The following is a 4,090-nucleotide window of genomic DNA, read 5'->3' as shown; positions in this document are numbered from 1 at the left end:
ACCTTGGGAAGGCTGAGGCAGGAGGATCTCAAGTTCAGCCAACCTGGGCTACATCATGACACTTGCCTCAAACAAAACAACACAGAGCAAAACAAGGCAGAGCTGATGAAAGTGGAAGCATTCCTGTCCAGAAAAAGAAAAGAAAAACCAGAGTGATTAATCCCTGTGAAGAGTCAGAGGAACAAAGCAATAGAAAACCTCGCTGACTGGTTCGTAGGAACTAAGACACACAGAAGGGAAGTTCATTTCTGAGCCAGTCAAGACTGATAGTGGCTCTGTGTGTAGCTTAGCAATTCCTCATGTAGAGGTGGCTGGAAGAGCAGTTGTGCACACCAGAGGTGGTGGAGGGCTTTCCCTTCTCAAATCAGGTCCTCTGAGCACATGGTTGGAGTTACTATCACTAAGAAGCATTTAAACCAACAGTATTGGCGTGCACTGGGTTCTGAAATGTCATGCTCAATTTGATGCTAAAGATGAGGCAGTGTGCCTCCTGGTTGCATCCTGGTTCAACTATCTAAAGCTGGATAGAGACCTCCAGAAGTTGCAGGGATAGCACAGAGGATTCTGTGATTCACTTATAACATTGCCGAGGCAGCCACTGGGACCATATCATAGACCAACAGCAAGAGGATAGGGCTACCATGGAGCTAGGTGGAGGTGGTCTGTGCTCCAGATCTATGGAGGTTATGATGCTATAGTGGCTATATATGGGAAGGATAACTTTGATGATGGAGTGAGGAGTGAGCTGTATGATCTGTCAAGATACAGTGCTGTTGCTGGTGATGCAAGCTTGGGTTTCTGTGGTGGTTACTTTGTTCCTATGAGAGGCATGTCTCTTTTGTGCAACTGAAAATAGCCATTGCTGATTCTCAGCACTGAATCCCACTGAACTCATGCAGGTTTTGGAGCTGACGACAGAGTATCAGGAGAAGCAGATGTAGACCCTATAGCCCACTCGGATGCTGCCTGCCATGTGCAAAGATGCTGCATCCACGAGTCATCTTGGTTTGGATCTTGGAGGTGTCTCTGTAAGTTCTTTAATGAAAATGGAGAAGGAATAGGTCATAGGGAAGGATATGTGTGTTTAAGAGGGGGAGTGGACGTGATCTGAGAATCTCAGTGAGAGCTGCCTGTGGTCATTGTTGGAAGTCAACATAACCACCCCCCAACCTAGCCCCCCCAGGCACCCCACCCTCCCTGCATGCAGCTGTCCTTGCTAACCGCCAATGTTATTTTACACTGTGAATTCTCCCTGCTCTGTTGTGTGTAGATTGTGTACGTCATTATGTCCCTGGTTTTTATAACTATGGTGTGATCAGTAAGGATTCCTGTAATGCTGCTTTTAAAAATGCTGCTCAGAGGGTGGCCTCTATGATAGGACACCAGTACACTCTGATGCACTAAGTCAATAAAGGCACAACTGAAAAAAAAAGGTGGGGAGTAGAGAGCCATTAGGGTAGTGGCTACATTACTCCTGATAGCTTGGGTGGCTACGGCAATGGCAATGGTTGGTAGAGGTGGGGTGGGGGTGGGGGAGGAAGAGTCAGTGGGGTAGGTGGGGGTGGCAGTTACTGTGGGCGAGGTAGCACGGGTAAAGGTGGAGTGCTATGGATGTACTAAAAGCCAAGTCACCAACATGCCATCCCCTCGACTGCCTTTGTACTCTTTGACTTTCTGCATATTTCATTTTGCATTTTAAGAATTTTATCATGATCGAAGGGATATGCTTTCAAAGTATTATTTAGGTAGGTCAGGCAAGTCCAGGGGTGCAGGCCTGTAATCGCAACTGCTCAGGGACAAAATCCCTGGCATGGAGTTGGGGGAGGGGAGAGGGGCACAGAGTCTCAGCACTAGGTCAAGAGGTGTTGACCTCTGACAGTTGCAGGGAGAGAAAGACTCTGTTGATTTTTAAGGCTGTGGCCCCCCCATAGGTCAACCCCACTCCAGGCAGGCCACACCCAAGGGTACTTGGACTACACAAACTAGACTCAACAGTTAAAAAGTAGAGGAGGGGAGGGTGCATCTAGGAGGAGGGGGTGAATATGACCAAAATATATTGTACAAAATTCTCAAAGAATTAATAAAAATATTTTAAAACTCCAAAAATAAGTAATTCCCAGGATGGATGGGGTAAATTTTATATCACAGCAGAACATATGCTAATATCTTACAAACTAACTTTCATGAGAGATGATACAAGATTTCCAGACCTTGGCATGGATCTGAGATTAAAGACAGAGGCAGATTGGAGCCCCTATGCGCAAGCCCAGTGGAGGGAGGCAGAGACAGGAGAATCCTGGAACCACAACAACCAACCTGGAGAGTTTGTCACACAAATTACTCAGTGAAATTTATCAATAACACAGACAAAGTAATTAAGAACATGAGGACCCCAGTAGGCCAATGAGAAAAATCATTAAAAGACAACTCACTGAAGAAAGCTATAGTTAATAACTATGTTAAAAAGATATGAGACGGCTCAACCAAATACAGGTACATGAAATAAATCCTTTTAGGTTGACAAAGGTATGAAAGGGAATTCATAATGAAACTGTTTCTGAAATGAAATTTGACAAAGTTTATCAAGAATCTGAACTTTCCTTAAAGAATTTCAGAAATGCAAAAGACAAAAATTGTAATAATGAAATAAATGCCAAAATATGGGCAGGTTTCTCATTAGAGAAGCTTAAATGTGATTAGCATATTACAGAATATAATACAGCCTCATGATTAAGTTTACAAAGAGCTTTGTCAAAATAACCTATGAACATTAAAAATAAAATAAAAGCAAGTGACTTAAAGCTATTTTGGGAGGAGGCTTAAGGTGCTGCAAGCTCGCTTAGACCTGAAACAGCTTAGGAACAGGGAAGTTGGAGAGGACAGCATAGGAAGTGGAGAGAATCAGCCAAAAAGTTGCCGGTAACTGTCACAGAGTCACAGAGTCACTGCTGTGGCCACAGCTGAGTTTGAAGATCACTGTGTTCAACTTCCTGTCGAGGCACCAGGAGATAAAGGCGGGGCCTGTGTGAGGGTTGGCGGTCTGCTTCCGTGGAGACCCACTTGACAGAAGTCTGAGTTTCCCCCTCAGCATCTCTCCACAGCCTAAGAATAGCAGAAGCCGAGAAAAATGAGTGTTGGATAAACTCAAGTTTGGAACTGGGCAGAAGGAGGTGGGAGGGAGTCAGGGTAAGGAAGGCAGCTGGAGTGCCTGCTTGAGCAATGAGTCACTCAACGGAAAGCCACCAAACATGTGTACTGGGTGCCAGGCACTGGCTCTTCTGCACCTGGGGCGGGGTGGGGGGAGGCGGTATCAGGGACTCAAAAACATTTGGGGAAAGGACAGGGTGGGGGTGGGGGGAAGGCTGGGAACAAGACATGAACTACACAATATGCTGAATATGATTGTGTGATTGGAAACGAAGGAAATGGCAGAGCTTGGAAACCCCAAACTGCACATATTTATTTTAAATTTGCTCCCCTTTCTTCCTTAACTATTTTTGCATTATTTGAATTATATCTGATCACATGCATACAGAGGCACAGACAGCTCTTTCCCTGCTTTGAGTTCTGAACAAGCTCTGGGTGGGCATAGCAAAAAAAAGTCAGATTTTATAAGGGGGAATTACTTGATGAACTATTTTTAAAGATAACTGGCACGTGTGCACAAGGCTGCCTTCTTTAGAGGGTTAAGGGCGTATCTGAGAGATCGGGCACTAATTTAGCACACATTAAAAACCTTGGATTTGCTCACTGTAACTGGCACCCCTCAGATTAACAACGTAAGTCAGCGTAGACTTGTGCAAATATGGCGATTGCATCTTAATCGGAGAATATCAGCCAACCAAAATGAAATGCACTGGGGTGGGGGGAGGGGAGCAGGGCGGTGGGGAGACAGAGGGTGAGCATCAGGTCACTCAGGACTGACGACTAAGTCTTTTCTGTATTTGTGTTTACCCTGTTTACTTTTGAAATGGCCAAGGACAGCTGGACACCCTAGCGCATGCCAGGAGTCCCAGTGTGAAGGCTGAGACAGGAGGATTTTGAGTTCAAGGATAGCTGGCCTAAGGAAACAACAAAATTTAAAAAGCAA

The sequence above is a fragment of the Mus caroli genome, chromosome 3 (assembly GCF_900094665.2).
Source record: "Mus caroli chromosome 3, CAROLI_EIJ_v1.1, whole genome shotgun sequence".
Lineage (NCBI taxonomy): Eukaryota > Metazoa > Chordata > Mammalia > Rodentia > Muridae > Mus > Mus caroli.
This window is presented reverse-complemented; position numbering follows the sequence as displayed.